The following is a 17,500-nucleotide window of genomic DNA, read 5'->3' as shown; positions in this document are numbered from 1 at the left end:
TGTCCTTTGTGATGAGCAATATGGCTTTAGGAAAAATCACTCCCCTACACTTGCTTTGATTGATTTGTATGATAAGATTTCCTCTGCTTTAGATCGTGGTGATATAGCTGTTAGTATTTTCCTTGATCTCTCAAAAGCATTCGATACAGTTAATCATAATATTTTATTTGACAAACTTGAACACTATGGTATACGTGGACTGGCCTTAAAATGGGTAAAAACCTATTTTTCCAACAGATTACAATTTGTAGATTTCAACGGTCATGTTTCTTCTCGCTTTAATATATCCTGTGGGGTTCCTCAGGGCTCTATTTTAGGGCCTTTATTTTTTCTTCTTTACATTAATGATATAGCCAATGCATCTACGGCACTGCAACTGCTTTTATTCGCGGCCCTTACCAACGTTTTTCTGTCTGGTAAAGATCCTGCTTATGTGGCCAATCAGCTGAATACTGAGTTAAATAAGTTGTCAGTATGGTTTAGGGTTCATAAGCTTTCACTGAATCTTAAAAAGACCAAGTTCATAGTGTTCAAACCAAACCAAAAACGTAGAAGTTAAAGAAACAGTTTTCTTGGGTGTGATCATCGATGAAAACGTAACCTGGAAGTCTGAGATCTCCCATGTGGCTAACAAAGTGTCGAAATCAATTGGAATGATACAGAAATCAAGTTTTTATTTATCTTCATACTCTTTACGTGTATTGTACTTTTCACTTGTTTATCCTTACTTCTTTTACAGTAATATAGTTTGGGCGTCCACCTATAAAACTAACCTTGTTCGTCTGGTAAAATTGCAGAAAAGAGTGGTGAGAATCATAGATAAATCTCATTTTAATGCTCATTCTGACCCTATATTTAAGAAACTTGGAATCCTAAAATTCCATGATCTTAACCTGTTACAACTTGGTCAATTCATGTTCTCCTATCAAATTCGAACTCTTCCTCCCAAGTTAGCTAGCAAATTCACTCTAAACAGTCAAATTCACACATATTATTCGAGAAACTCTCATGCATTTCGTCTGCCTTTCTGTCGGACTAACATTAAACAATTTTCTGTTTTCTATCAGGGACCTAAATTTTACAATTCTCTTGACATTGATATAATGAATTCTTCCTCAACAGCTTCCTTCAAGAAAGCACTTAAGTCATTCTTTTTTAACAACTATTCTGAAAATTAAGTATTTTGTTCTTCCTGTGTCAAATTGTTTTCACCCTGTAATTTTACTTTCACAACTGTTTACATATTTCAACACCTTAATTAAATGACTAAGTGTTTGTAATTGTATGCTTCATTACCAACTTGTAAGTTCAAACTGTTTTTAATTTCCGTTCATTACTTTATATTTCAACACGTTAAATAACTAAATGTTTGTAACAATTGTATTCTCCGTTGCCAACTTGCATGTCAACAATAGATAGATGCTTTTACTTGGGGAGGCCTAATTTACATAAGCTTAGTAGTTTCTTTTAGGCCTCCTCGCCACCAATGTAATTCAATAATTTTTCTTTCCATCCTCTCTTTTTGATTGTTCATATTTGTATTTTAATTTCTTCTTTCTGTGGCAAAAAATAAATTACAAAAAAAAAATAAATAAAAAAAACTAGTAAATATAGCATAGAATTTCACTAAGCGACAAAACAGCTCGGAGTCAGAATTTCATATTATCTGCAGCACTTTACCTCTAGCAATGAGTTTCAGAAGGAAAGTGCTGTTAAGTACCAACAATAAAAGCAAGGTTGACACACGCTTTTAAGTAGCATTTTTCATCCTTATTAATTAATATTCACGAACAAATTTTGACCAGAAAAAAATCGTGACAATTAACGTCCGAATAATCGATGTTTGACTGTGCATATATATGTATAAATTTAATAGGAACATTCATCATTGTGTTATCAACACAAACTGATATGTAAAGAAACAAATAGTCCAGGTTGTGATTCAATTTCCTCAAGAAAAAATGAGGGGACAGAGAGGGAGGCTCAAGGCGTTGGCCGGGATATGTTATGTCCACGAAAGTTATTTTTAGACGAGCGGAGGTCTTTGTTCTAGGGGAAGTCTGTCTTCCGAGACGTCCGCATGCAGTCTTGCTTCGCTCTCAGGTTCTTAGTGAAAAGAGAAAATGATGGCGCACGTGGAAGGCAGATGAATATATATTTCTTTCAAACATCGGACCGAGGTTGGCCTGCATGCGGACGTCTCGGAAGACTTCCGCTCGTCTAAAAATAACTTTCGTGGACTTGACATATCCCAAGGGCTGGACCGGGAGCCTCCTTCTCTGTCCCCTCATTTTCTCTTGATTTCCTTTAACTTTTTATCTAACTTTATCAGGAATATATTAATAATGCTCAGTTTTTCTGTCATGGAAGCGTCTTTTAGTTTTTCCGATACAAAAATCATTGCAGTGTCAACAGGCACCTCTACATAAGACCTTAGCCATTTGGCCACGGCCCTAAGTCTGTCCTTGTAAGGAAATAAAGACGTAATGCGACGAGTGCTGTGAAAAAAAAATTATTCTAAGGAAAAATTAACAGTCCGAGTAAATTACTCTACTCTAATTACTCAAAAAAAAAAACGGTTGTCACCGGTGTTTGTGTATTATTCCAGATAAAACTGAGAGTATTTACGACATTTTTTTACTTGACTGTTTTATATTGGGTATCCAAACCATTTGTCCCCGATTTTGAAAAAAATTGGTAGGCCTAAACTCCTGAAACAATCACAGTTTCAAAAATTACTGTGCAACTCGAATATACTTTCACTGGATCAGTGCAATTATCACATAACTAGATCGACAGAAATAATGAACAATAAATAATGAACAATAAACAAGAGTTTCTAGCCGGAGATTTATTAGTCTTCGTTGAGCGCTTCACATCCACGACCAACAGCATATTTGTAAGTTTCAAGGAGTCTCGGGAGAGCAATTAAAAACACCTTCCAAACAATTTTGTGTTTTTCTAAAGTGCATTTTTCCGTGAAAATAAGACCTGTTCACCTTAGCTGTGTGCATCATTCAGCAAGAAAACAGCATTTTAGAGCTTTTTCTTGAAGTATGCAAAAGGAATAGCAATTTAAGATCTGAAAATGGTGTATTTTCCCAAAATATTAAACAGAATGTTTTGGCTAAAAATTGAGGTTACAGTTAAAAGGACCTTCTTAACAATGTCCGAAACACTAGTAACCCACTGCAGAGCACAGTTACGCCCTTTCTGAGATAAAATAGGCTGATTTAGCAACAGAACGGGAACGTCAGTGGCGACGGCGCGCGCAGAAAAAACACCAATGAAAATTCAGAATAGAATAGACTCCACTCTTTTCTTCTCTATTCTAAATTCTCATTGGTAGTTTTGCTGCGCGCGACGTCGCCACTGACGTTCCCGTTTTGTTGCTAAATCAGCCTAATGGTAATGCTAGATGGCACGCTTTTTATTGCATCTCTTCAATAATTCACTTTAAATACTAAATTCTTGCAGAATTGTTGCAAAATATCATTCACTTTTTTTCTAAATCAAATAAAATTAACTGCAACATATTGAAATATGGCAGCTGCAAAGAAATTACCCACTACTCTACTAAAATTACCCGAAAAGGACACATGTCGCAGAAATTCTGCACCTCCTGTCAAGCACACATGCCTCAAAAATTATGCGGCCCCTGTCAAGCACACATGCTGGAGAAATTCTGTGGCCCCTGGCAAGCACACATGCTGCAGAAATTCTGGGTCCCATGCCAAGCTCACGTGCCGCCGAAATTCTGTGGCCCCTGTCGAGCACGCATGCCGCAGACATTTTGCGGTCCCTGACGCACACATGCCTTAAAAATTCTGCGGCCCCTGGCAAGTGTACAAACCGTAGAAATGGATCATATTGGGTTCCTGAGTACCCGAGGCCGATCAAAACAAACAGAGTCCGAATACAGAATCCGGATCCTACAATAACTAACGGACTCCGTAATATTAGCAGGGGTTAAGTGGACCTCGTTTCAAGTAGTACCCCGAAGGTGGATTTGAAAAGAGAAACACTCAGCGCCCGATATTCTCACTCGAGCCCCTTATTGGACGAAAGCTTCCCCCTCTTCCCTTGTAAACAAACGGACTCTGAGACCAAACATCACAGCGGATGAAAGATCGGGCCCGAAATCTGCGTTTTGACGTTTTCACTATCTCTGTTTTTTCTCCGTTTTATCGTTAGTCTTTTGTGTTTTTGTTTTTTTGAAAGATATCCAACAAAGGAGGGTGAAATGTAAGACAATTTCTAAAATTTGTTTTTATCAACGGAGTTGATAATGTAAATTGGCCACCGTACAGAGATTCTAAAAGCTGAAGTTTCGAGCGTTCGGTGGCCAATTTATATTATCAACTCCGTTGACAAAACCAAATTTTTGTATAGTACTTCCCAACTGACGCTGCAACCACAATTTCTTTGGAAACTACCCCCTTCAAAATTATTTCTAACCTGGTCATTACCTCACATCTTTGTTTTCCTCTAAGACTAATAAGGTAAGGGGTCTTAAGGGATGTAGTAATATATTGCGCCTTTACTTTCCTCGTCTCGATATTAATGCTTTTTTGGTATTCATATCTTCTCGAATAATTCTTAAATTACTCGTGAAACTTAACTGATCCGATTTTTCGCGTCGGAAAGACTGAAAAAAGAATTTCTCCCGATTTGCATTGGTCTTTATCACTTGCAGGGTCACATTTCCCCTCTCTTTGTGCGCTTTTATAAATGCTTGCTATGACGCCTAAGAAACTACTTGCACGCCAGGGCAGCCTATATCTAGCAAACTGAAAGTGTACAAAAAGTGTACCAACAAACATCTTTTATGAAAATTATTGTTGAACTATAAAAAGTATGAAAAAGTACCACTGCTGTCATCATTACCTTTAATATAATTTTATTGCTCACACTCAGTTGTTCAATAATTCCTCTTTTGATTTTTTGACTCATTTAAGAAAAGTTATGCGCTTCAGATCCTGGCCACCATATGAAAGTGAGGCTGGAGTTTCTTAATTTCTTAAGTAAATCTAATATTAGTTAGCATTGCGTCAACGAAGTAACCCACTTTCGATATATGAAAATTCAGTCTCATTGAAACAAAAGGCATCACTGTGAGGCTCCAGGGAATAAATTAACTCATACAAATCCATGCATTGATTCCCCTAAGCCTTGTAATCATGTGTATAAAAGTGAGGTCTGTATCATAGCAAGCTTCACTCCAACTTCACTGCCATGTAATAGCCAGGTTACCGATTATACCACTGTATAATGGCCTATTAACTGTTTTGTTTTCTAAGGTCCATCTGTTGTAAAACCGCGTCATTGCGGGAAGTACACAGTAAGGAACTTTCTTGTTTCCCATCACAAACAGCCTTTAAAAAAAACAAATTCGCATCTATAGAGAGTTTAAGCAGGACATTTTCGGCAAACAGTAGACAGTTGTGTGTCACAAAAGCATGCTAATTCACTCTTCGACTTGTCTCACTCAATATATCTAGTTAACAGACTAAAGAAGCTTAAACGTCTTGCTTAATCTCTCTTAGTCTTCTCCTATATTGTTTATTTTCTCTCTCGTCACATTTACCACTGACAGACAACGAAGTATAGAATGGGCCTTTTGCAACAGTTGGTCACACGACCTCTTTTAGATAGTCTTACAGGAGTCTGCTGATCTCATGCCAATCCTGGTTTTTTTTCTAACCTTTCAAACTGCTTTTAAAGCTTTGAATCGAGATTTAACGTCTGAAAATTTCCACATTTGCTCTCACTTATTTCACCCTTGGTAACATTAAGAATCTGAGCTCCATTTTTGACGCTTAATTATGGAAATTTAAACTGGAGAACAAAAGCTTTTCGTTCCTAAACGATAGTATGGAATTTTCAAGTATTTTACTGATCATGAAATCTTTACCTTAAAGGTGGTTTCTCTCTCAAAATTTGTATTCTGAGTAGGTCAAACATGACCTCTACATTTCTGGAATTTATAAAGCTTCAAGCTCACCAACTATCAGTCATGTGACCAGTCTGTTGCAAATGGCGCTAGGCCACTCATCCGAGTACTGAAGAAATGCTATTTATATACTCAGTGGGACTTTATTCATTTAATTCACTGTTGTTTTCAAAGTGATTATTTCAATTATGCTACGCCGAATGTGACAAAATATCAAGAAACCAAGAAGGCTACGGCGACGAAAACGTTACTTCAAACTATTAGCTTGAGCTATCCTAAGTGCTAAGTGTTTCAAGGCGTTTCCATCTTGTTTATGTTGTATAAGATAGGCGAAGTATTCGATAACCAAAATCGTACCAACGGATTTGAAAAAAAGAGAAAGAACAAAAGATTCACTGTTTGTTGTCCATGTTGTCGTCAAAACCCGAAAATTGGTCATTTTGTGTTTTGATGAGTACGAGAGAGAAATGCCTTACAAAAATGCGTGCCGCACGTGCAGCATGATAATTTCTTCCTCTTTTAGGGCCTGTTTAATTTATAAGAGGCGAGCCAGCCCTGTTAGACGGGCTGGCCCGGTAAAAGGGATGAAGTGTTTATATGGACGATTTCAGACAGGTTTACCGGGATGAATTTTAGGAATTTGTTTAAGTGTCTTGTAACCGTCAAAGTCACGCATGGGGTACCTGGTGAATTTTCTCGCTTTGACGTTCGAAACGAAAGGTTCATTTTAGCGCTAGCAAGTACGGAATGGCATTTGAAAACAAAGGATGCAAAAATAATCCTGTGATTATGCAAATCCGACTACGGCTGGACCGTTTATATGAGAATTTTTCAGCCTGGCTTGCCGAGATCTCCGTAGCTCAGACTGGGATCTCGGCAAGTGGGCCAGCCCGCCTTCTGATATAAACGAACCGAAATTTTACTAAATAAAAACAGGCATGAGCCGAGATCTTGGCAAAGGGGGCCTAGCCGGACTGGCCCGCCTCATATATTAAAACAGGTGATAATAATTTGGTGTTGTCGTTGCCGTAGCAGTCGTCATTTCTTAAACTCCCTATTGGGACGATAAACGGGTTGCCCGCCATTACTGGTGCAGTTCCCCTCGAAAATAGAATTGATCAAAGGCTATTCTCTCCCTTCTTGATTTATAAAACAAACATCTTGAATTGAAATTATCGAGCTTGACATTCGATGCGCGGGCCTTGAATACATGAATTGCACAACAAGAGAAGTGACATACATTGCGAGGAATTTGATTTGGTCAACAAACAAACTGATGCTAATTGTTGTCAACTTGAGTGTTAATTGTGCAAGTTGTTTTATTTTTTAGCGGACTTGATATTTTGTCACGTACGGCGTAGCATATTCCATCGGCTCATTCGTTGTTCTCCAATTTCAGACGTTTCTCTTGAGGTTCAGCTTCATGGTTTTTCTTGCCTTTCTTGTTTTTTTTCTTCTTCCATTTGTTCTTTTTTTTCTTACAAATTCCTGTTTTAAGGGAAGAGGACAAACAAGGAGGAAGTGAGTGTTGGATTAAGATAGCTGGACTACCTTGTACAAATTGAATTGAGTATATAGGTCTTTACCTTCATCTACTTGGTCTTCTATCGTGTTTTCTAATGACGCACAATCTGTCATTGCTCCTGGACCAAATGTCACCTGCGAAAAAAAAAAAGAAGCAGATCGTGGAAGTATGACAAGCAAAAAACACCAATGGTGTTTGTCACTTCTTGTCAAACTCCCACTTTCCATATGCTGTTTTACATGAAGTGCACCTATTCCAGGAAAAAAAATCTCTTTTGGGAATATTGACCAAGCCAACCAGTCCAGCCATTGCGGACCAATCCAGTCCAGCCAAATCTAGATTGATCCGGTCCAGGCAAGTCCAGTTTGACCCCGTTAAGCCAGTCCAGTTCGATCCGATCCAGCTATTCCACTTCGATCCAGTTCAGCTATTCCAGACTGATCTGGTACAGGCAAGTCCAGTCCCATCCGGATAAGCCGGTTCAGTTCGATCCGATCCAGCTATTCCAGTTCGATCCGGTCCAGCTATTCCAGACTGATCTGGTACAGCCAAGTCCAGTCCGACCCGGTTAAGCCAGTCCAGTTTGATCTGATCCAGCTATTCCAGTTCGATCCGGTCCAGCTATTCCAGACTGATCTGGTACAGCCAAGTCCAGTCCGACCCAGTTAAGCCAGTCCAGTTCGATCCGATCCAGCTATTCCACTTCGATCCAGTCTAGCCAAGTGCAGTCCGATCTGGTCCAGCCACTTCAGACCGATCCAGTCTTGTCAAGTCCAGTCCGACCTGGTCCAGCTAGTACAGTTCGATCCGGTCTAGCTATTCCAGACTGATCTGGTACAGCCAAGTCCAGTCCGATCCGGTCAAGCCAGCCCAGTTCGATCCGATCCAGCTCTTCCAGACTGATCTGGTACAGCCAAGTCCAGTCCGATCTGGTCCAGCCAAGTCCAGTTAGATCCTCTTAAGCCAGTCCAGTTCGATCCGATTCAGCTTTTCGAGACTGATCTGGTTCAGCCAAGTCCAGTCCAATCCAATCATACCAAATCCAGAAAGATATTAAAATCAAATCTCACAGTATGGTTCAAATCATATCACAGTACACAACTCAAATTGCACTCACCTCAGGGTCGCATTCTTCTTCGGGCAAGGGTGTGGCCTTCAGTTTAAAATCGAAAATATCATTAAATTGCCATTAGTTGATTTGGAGGAGCAAATGAGCGTATGCATCTAAGTAGGTATTTGAGTGTCATTGCATTCCATTACAGTCCTATTGGCCAAGAAAGTAAAATATAACAAAGAACAACAAACACCACATGAAATATGTATCGCCAACAATCCGTGATTAGAATTTGTTAGGTGACGTCATAGACATGATTACGCAACTTAAGTCACTTGCTAGTAAGAGGAATTGAGAGAAACTGTGAGATACCACTGGGTAAATATCTTTGCTTGATTATAAGGGATAACTGTTTTTCATATCACTAACGCGATTTGCTGTAATTTAGATTTTGAACCCTATTCAACCTCCCTTGTGAAAAGTACAGCGACTGACAGAAAGCTGGTGTAATAAATGGAGTTGTTTAAAACCGTGGTTAGTTAATCCTCGCTAGCAATACATTCAAAATCCAGTGTGGTTAGCTACTAAGCGACGACTGGAACAGAAGATGACCGACAAAGCTAAGAATTCACGGCGAATTGCCAAGGGAAACTTCACACGAAAGCGGAACATTTTGATCAAGTCCATAGAGACAAGCCAAGGAATCGAGGTAGTAGAAACCAATTACTCAAAACTTGTTGATGCATGGGAAGAACTGGAAGGGAAGCACTTAGAGTATGTTAACTTCCTGACTGACGAGCATTTAGTGGACGAAGAAGAAATCTGGATGACGGAAGTCGAGGAAAAATATTCCAATGCATTTAATCGTAAAGTGAAATATGTCGAAAATGTCACTACAAGCGAAAAGGCAACGCGCGAGCACGCGGCTCGTCAAGAGGCCATTGACAACGCAAAAGTTAAAAGGAACACTGCGCGCGCTGTTTTCGAAGCTTCTTACGAAAGTATTTCGCACGCGTTGCAGTCAAAAGAAATGCCCAATTTTGCGTTAAAAGACTTACAGAAACAAATAGAAGATCAATTTCAAGATTGCAAAACCTTTAACGCTGAACTGTTAGAATTATTGCCCTTTGATTCAGCCGAATCTGAGATGCAATGGATAGCTAAAATCCAAACCTATTATTACGAAATTGTTGAACAAATTGTAGTTAGATATACTAACGTAAAAGAACAAGAGCAGATAAAACAGGAATCTGACGCGACTTCTTCCTTTCTACACCTGGAAAAGGTAAAAATGCCGCACTTTGATGGAGAACTACGTCATTACCCTCAGTTTAAAAGAGATTTCAACAAACAAGTCATGCCACAAATTCGTGGAAGAGATGCCGCATATGTGCTACGCTCTTGTCTTGGAAAAGAACCCGAAGGCCTGGTAAAGAGCATAGACGACGATGTGCAAGAAATGTGGCGAAGACTGGACGAAAAGTATGGAGATCCAGCCAAAATTGCAGACGTTATCATTGACGGCATACGTAGATTCAGAACACTTAAGGAAGGAGAAGATAAACGTTTCATCGAATTCGTGACTCTTGTAGAAGACGGATACAGAGACCTCACAAGACTCGGTCTAGAAGCGGAAATTACAACAACGAGTTCGGTCAGTATTATAGAGAAAGCTTTATCAACAGACATCAGAAGAAAATGGGCGGAAATGGTTAGTTGTCACGGAAGTCACATCGACAAATCAAAAAAGTTCCCTAGTCTTCTTGAATTTCTGCAAAATCAAAGGAGTGCTATTGAATACGACAGTGCTTCTCTTCGGACGACGACCAACAATCAACATTACAGAGGCACATCGCACTATACAGAAGGCGTCGAGGAAGTAAGCAAAGAACCCAAACCAAAATGTCTGATTCATGAACACGGAAGACATTGGACAGCAGACTGCAGAATTTATTTAGCCAAGCCAATAGAAGAGAAAAAGACGATCATCAAAGATAAACGAGCCTGTTGGTCGTGCCTAAAGATCGGTCATCGACAACGTACATGCAAATCAAGGAAAGACTGTGGTGTAGGCGGCTGCACAAGAAAGCACCATCCATCTATACACGAGACGGAAGAAACACCTCAGGAAGTCTCAGCCTCAGCAAATGTATGCCACAATACAAAAATTGACACCTGCCTGTTACAAGTACAAAGAGTTAAAACCAAAAGAGGAGAAGCTAATATAATGTGGGATAACGCCGCATCACTTTGTTTTATCACAAACACTAAAGCAAAGCAAGAGAAACTTAAAGGATCCAAAGTCGAACTTTCAGTCATCAAAGTTGGAGCACAGAGCGAGAAGATTAAGACCAACAAATACAAGGTACCTCTTATAGATAAGCAAGGTCACGTCATCGAATTCGAAGCTTACGGCATCGAAAGGATCACCTCAGACATTGAAAGTGTTAACATAGACGACATAGTACATCTTTTCAAGAACGTCACAAAGGAAGAAATCGAGCGACCCTCAGGACCTGTGGACATTTTAATCGGTTACGAATATGCAGCCTATCACCCGGAAAGAGAACAAAACATCGGTCATCTTGTGCTCTTAAGGAATCGTTTCGGGCGATGTATTGGAGGAACGCACCCGTTACTTAAAGAATCACATCTGTATCACGATTTCATCAATGCCAGAGTCAACACAGTTGTAGGCAAAATCAATATAGAAGACTTTTACAAAATTGAGAACCTTGGCGTAGAATGCAAACCGAAATGTGGAGGATGTAGATGTGGAAAATGTTCCTTAGGCGCGAAAGACTGCACTATTCAAGAAGAGCGAGAGCTGGAACTAATCGAACGAAATCTAAACTTTAACAAAGAGGAAAATCGCTGGGTCGCTGAGTATCCCTGGATCAAGGATACTCATAATCTTCCTGACAACCGGAAGGTCGCTTTCGCGAAACTGATAACGACCGAGAAACGTCTAAGAAGGAACACCGAACACGCAAAAGTGTATGACAACCAGATAAAAGACATGGTAACTAGAGGAGTTGCAAGGAAACTCTCCAAAAAGGAACTAACACTCTACAAAGGACCGGTGCATTATATCGGACATCATGAAGTTCTCAAGCCTGATTCCAAATCTACCCCAGTGCGCATAGTGTTCAATAGCAGCGCCAATTACATGGGTCATATCTTGAATGAGTATTGGGCTAAAGGTCCTGACCTACTCAATAACTTATTGGGAGTCCTTATACGTTTCCGAGAGAATAAAGTAGCCTTCATTGGTGATATTAAAAAGATGTACCACACTGTGAAGATGACAGAGTTAGATCAGCACACCCACCGATTTCTGTGGAGGGATATGGATAGTACAAGAGAACCCGACACATACATAATGCTCAGAGTTTCATTCGGTGACAAGCCGTCAGCTACGATTGCAACCGTTGCTTTGAGAAAAACCGCAGAGATGTCAAGAGAGAAATACCCAGAAGCAGCAGATATAATACAAAGAAATACGTACATGGACGACATAATCGAAAGTACGGACGAACGCAAACAAGCTATTAAACTGACTCAAGATATCGAGAAGGCTATTATTAAAGGAGGATTTGAAGTCAAAGAGTGGATGTTCTCAAGCGATACTGACAGACAAGAAAAAACAAATATACCGATCGAGGAACAAACAGAAAAGATACTTGGAGTTAAATGGAGTCAATCAGAAGATCAACTGTGTTTCGAAGTCAAGGTTAACTTTACTACCAAGCGAATACATACTTCAAGGTCTACGAGCGATATCGTCCCCACCCAAGATCCCCAACAGCTCACAAAGCGTATAATCTTGTCACAGATCAACAGCGTGTATGATCCCCTAGGGTTGGCAGGACCATTTACAGTAAGGGCCAAAATTCTTTTACGCCGTTTGTGGGGAACTGAACCGAAACTTGACTGGGACGACCCTATACCCGAGGAAAACCAACAGAATTGGTCTATTTTCTTCAACGATTTGAAAGACATGAATCAAATCAGATTTACGAGATGCCTTAAACCAATGGATGCTATTGGCGACCCCATTCTCGTTGTGTTTAGTGACGCATCCAAAGACGCATACGCTGCATGTGCATATGTACGGTGGCAAAGAAAGAATAACCAATTTGAGAGCAATTTAATACTGTCCAAAAATCGTCTTGCACCAATAAAAAAGATGTCCATTGACCGTATAGAACTGTGTGGAGCGGTACTGAACAAACGCCTAAAAGTGTTCATAGAAAAGGAATGTAGATATCGCTTTGAAAAGATCTACCACATCGTAGATTCTCAGATTGTACATGCCATGATACAGAAAAGCTCATACGGGTTCAACACGTTCGCCGCCACTAGAATAGGTGAAATACAGGAAGGAACAAACCCTGAAAACTGGTATTGGGTAGAGAGTAAATATAACATAGCTGACTGTTTGACAAGAGGCAGGAAGCCCGATGACATTGGACTTGAAAGCACATGGCAAAAGGGTCCCGATTTTCTTAAACAAACAGAAGACAAGTGGCCAATCACTCGTGATTACTTGGAGCCAAAACTATCCGAAGTAATCCGGACTACAATGGTAACGAAGATAGAAGGACCTCATGACACCCTAGCGTTACGAATTGACATCGCCAAATATTCGAGTTACGGCAAACTACTACGTGTCACTGCAAGAATTTTGAAATTTTACAGCAAATTTCCCAAACCGTCATTTAAAAGCGCAACGCAAGAACTGACACCTGAAGATATTAAAAAGTCAGAGATTTTCTGGATCAAAGAGATTCAGCAGAACATGAGAAATGATATTGAAAATGGCAAGTACAACCGTTTGTGTCCTATCACACGCAAAGACGGCATCTATGTAGTAAGCAGTCGTACTGCAAAGTTACAAACAAATTACGGTGACAACGAAGTTATATTACTACCATATGATCATCCGTTCTCACATCTCTATGTAGCACAAACTCATGCAAGAGGACATCATGGCATTCTAACTACTGCCAGCAAAGTGCGCACCAAATACTGGATACCCAAACTCCTTAAGTTGGTAAAATCGATTAAGTTCAGATGCGTTATCTGCAAAAAACTTGCTAAGAAAACAAGTCAGCAAGTGATGGGCCAATTACCTGAAGACAGATTGAAGCCAGCACCGCCATGGTACAGTACAGGAATTGATCTTTTTGGTCCCTTTAAAATTCGGGACGAGGTAAAGAAGAGAACGTTCTCTAAAGCTTATGGAGTAATATTTAATTGTCTCGGAACAAGAGCTGTTTATCTGGATCTGGCAGCAGATTATAGTACAGACAAATTTCTGATGGTACTCAGAAGATTTGTGTCCCTAAACGGATATCCATCCAAGCTATTGTCTGACAACGGTACTCAACTAATTGCAGCAAGTAAGGAACTAACCGCTATAACAAAAACATGGGATTGGAAGAAAATTAAGGAATATGGCGTCATGAAAGGATTGCAATGGATCTTCACCCCAGCAGATGCCCCATGGCAAAATGGAGTAACTGAAGCTCTTATAAGATCGGTCAAGCGAGCAATTGAATTCTCGGTTGGTGAAAATGCTTTAACCTTCTCTGAATTGCAAACAGTTTTATTCGAGATTGCCAACTTGCTGAATGAAAGACCAATAGGGCGACACCCAACATCCCCTGAGGACGGAGCATATTTATGCCCAAATGACTTACTGTTAGGCAGAGCCACAAGCAGGATACCAAATGGCCCATTTGATGAAAACGCGAACACCCAAAAACGTTTCACGTTCGTCCAGACAATTGTTCATACATTCTGGAAAAAATGGAACTCGAACTACTTCCCAAGCTTGATATTAAGGCAAAAATGGCACACATCTCACCGAAATTTGAAAATCGGAGACGTAGTTATGATACAAGATTCCAACTTAGTGAGAGGAAACTGGAAGCTTGGAAAAGTGTCAAATGTTTACCCAGGTGCAGATGGGAAAGTGCGAAGAGTAGACGTGCAATACAAGAATCTCACCGTAAACGAACCTATGAAGCAATACCAAGGCAAAGGATATGTCACTGTTCAACGTCCTGTACAGAGACTTGTATTACTTATACCGATTGATGAAAACAAAATTAACTTCTAAGTGAACTTTCAGATACTATTTACTATGATTACTGTAACCTTTTTTTTGGCGGGGGAGTGTATCGCCAACAATCCGTGATTAGAATTTGTTAGGTGACGTCATAGACATGATTACGCAACTTAAGTCACTTGCTAGTAAGAGGAATTGAGAGAAACTGTGAGATACCACTGGGTAAATATCTTTGCTTGATTATAAGGGATAACTGTTTTTCATATCACTAACGCGATTTGCTGTAATTTAGATTTTGAACCCTATTCAACCTCCCTTGTGAAAAGTACAGCGACTGACAGAAAGCTGGTGTAATAAATGGAGTTGTTTAAAACCGTGGTTAGTTAATCCTCGCTAGCAATACAAAATACAAAAATTCAAATGGTTTTATCAAAATATAACAAAGAACAACAAACACCACATGGAATACAAAAATTTGGTATTATCAACAGAGTTGATAATGTAAATTGGCCACCGTACAGAGATTCTGAAAGCTGACATTTAGAGCATTAGCGCTTCGTCAGGGCGAATCGAGGAATTATGGGTTATGTGTAGTTTTTACAGTAAAATAGGAGCTACGCTATTGGTGGTAACATGGCAACGTGAAAAATAGGAATAATTATATTAGTTAAAGGATAAAACCAAATTTTTGTATACTACTTCCCTACCGACGCATCACCACAGTTTCTTTCGAAACTACCCCCTTCACCACATTGAATAGATGCTTCTCATGGTGGTGGACAAAACACTGACCCCCAGTCCATGGACTACCCTAAAATGGACCAACTCCTAAGAATACCATTTCGAATGAGTACTACTGAAAGAACTGATAGTGAATTGATTATTTAAAAAAAAATACTTTCATTGCACATACCTTGTTTATTTTCGTGCGCATGGTGACAAGCAGCTAAATACAAGAACTGCACCGGTTTCACTTCACTTACATGATGTAATAGGCCATCACAACAATAACATCATCGAAAGGAAACCTTTTTAAAATGGCTGCTGAGACTTAAATACTGTTGATCAACACTGTTTAAAATGGGTGTTTAGGTTTAGGTAAGCACTGTTTGAGACGCGGCTTACATATACTGTAGACAAACAGTACTCGTTTGAAATAGTATTCACAGGGTAGTCCATTTGGGTAGTCCATGGACCGGGGGTCAGTGTTTTGTCCTACACCGCTTCTCATCCATTTTCAATAACACTCATCAAAGTAGTATTCTTGGTTCACCATTTATACACAGACTCTTTTTTAACTCTGAATAAGGCAAAAATACCAAAACACAGCCCCTTTAAGCTTACCCAACTTGAAATTGATCAGTATAACCAACTTTCAAAATCACTTTCTTGCAATGTGGTCGGAATTGAAACTGAAAGTCTCCACCATACCTTTTTAAAAAACTCTTTGTCCTGTTCTTTTATGAGAAAGGCGCCTCTCATTCAATGAATCCCTATGAATTAATGATCATAATAATTTTTTAAGTCGGAAGGAAAACTCTATTCAGCAAGATGTCCAAACTAAGTAGTTTTTTTTTTCATTTTAATATTTCTTTCGCTATTGTTAATGCTTCGCAAGTTATCAAAAGTTAGCTTGCATCCTGTGATGCACTTGTTTTCCTTTGGACACACACAATATAGAACAAAGGGTCCAATTGGGAGGAGATAAAAAAAAACAAATGTTTATGCAAATTACAGATGTCTGGAAAAAACAAGCGAATGGAATATTTCACAGAGAAATTGAATGTTCATTCTTATTTCTCACTGCAGAGAAATGACTGAGTTTCTCAAATTCCAAGGTATTCTTATTTTCAGTCGATTGAAGTCGACTGATTTTTTTGGTAGTAGCCAAAACGTGGGGCCGGGGTTGGGGTCAGGGTGCCTTTTTTTTCCCTTTTTTTTTTTGCTTCAATTTATGTTTACAAGAAACTTGAAAGTTTTTAATTACTTCATAATTATCATTGCCCATGGCGAAGTCAAGGGCTGACGATGAAAGATGTATTGCTTACATTTATTTACTCTTTTATTCCTAAATTACACCACAAGTGTTGTTGAAACAAATAATGCTCTTTTATGTAAAATTGAGATTCAGTTTTTTTTTTGTTTGGCAGTGGAGATCAAGATCATTTTTCAACTTGAGCCAACAGTTCCCACAGCATGCGGATTCCTTGAGAAGTACGTATACAGGTGTGATCGATAGAGCTTGTCAGCCCATGCATCTCAATTTTGATCGATGAGTGAACGGGCATAACAGTTTCAAAGAAACTGATCATTTCATTTTAAGTACATATTTGAGGGGAGGGATAAGACTTCATTTTTGTGCAATTTAGCAATCTGAAAGGGTACTGCAGCACACTTAAGATGAAACATTAAATATTCTTGAATATTAATTAGCTGGACCCCAAAAATTTTTCAAGCTGGAGACATCTCTGCTTTCAGTTGTGTTTGTATGTTTGTGAGTTTTATAAGATTTTAACTTATCGTTTCCTTTTCAACTGTTGGCATAATTCAGCTGCACTTTGAAATGCAGCATGTGACCGGGAACCACTAGCAGCACTGCATTTTCTGCAGGCACTCCAAATCTTGATTGAACTATGAGGTAAAATTGAAAAAGGCACCAACTATATTATTAATGTCCCGACATTAAACTTGAGTGTTTCACTAATTCCCCCCTTATTTATTTTGATGAATGGAAAAGGATTGGCTGGAGTATCGAAACGTCTGAAAAATCGGGTCTAGGTCACATTTCTATGCGAATTTTAAACTCATTTTGTAACCTAGTTCTGCAAAAAATAGCGGAAAAGTAAACGAAAATTGAGGATAGGTTATCCCAGAGCTGGCCGACCTTGACTC

At 39.3% G+C, this 17,500-nt stretch overlaps 2 long non-coding RNA genes across 2 annotated transcripts in view; both read right to left on the bottom strand.

Moving 5' to 3' along the window:
• The window catches only part of LOC138015361 (uncharacterized), a 210,818-nt gene extending 194,716 nt beyond the window's left edge, over positions 1 to 16,102 (bottom strand). Inside the window, exon 1 of the long non-coding RNA XR_011125542.1 lies at positions 16,040 to 16,102. This is a non-coding gene — a long non-coding RNA (uncharacterized lncRNA). The remainder of the gene's footprint in view (positions 1 to 16,039) is intronic.
• On the bottom strand, positions 7,129 to 8,633 carry LOC138017068 (uncharacterized). The gene is made up of 3 exons (XR_011125922.1): positions 8,596 to 8,633; positions 7,540 to 7,612; positions 7,129 to 7,441 (listed from the first exon to the last, which is right to left on the bottom strand). It is a non-coding gene; the product is annotated as an uncharacterized lncRNA (long non-coding RNA).
• Positions 16,103 to 17,500: the final 1,398 nt, after the last annotated feature.

This window comes from Montipora capricornis, chromosome 9 (genome assembly GCF_036669925.1).
Source record: "Montipora capricornis isolate CH-2021 chromosome 9, ASM3666992v2, whole genome shotgun sequence".
NCBI lineage: Eukaryota > Metazoa > Cnidaria > Anthozoa > Scleractinia > Acroporidae > Montipora > Montipora capricornis.
The sequence above is the reverse complement of the archived record's forward strand: the minus strand, read 5'-3'. Positions and strand labels throughout refer to the sequence as shown.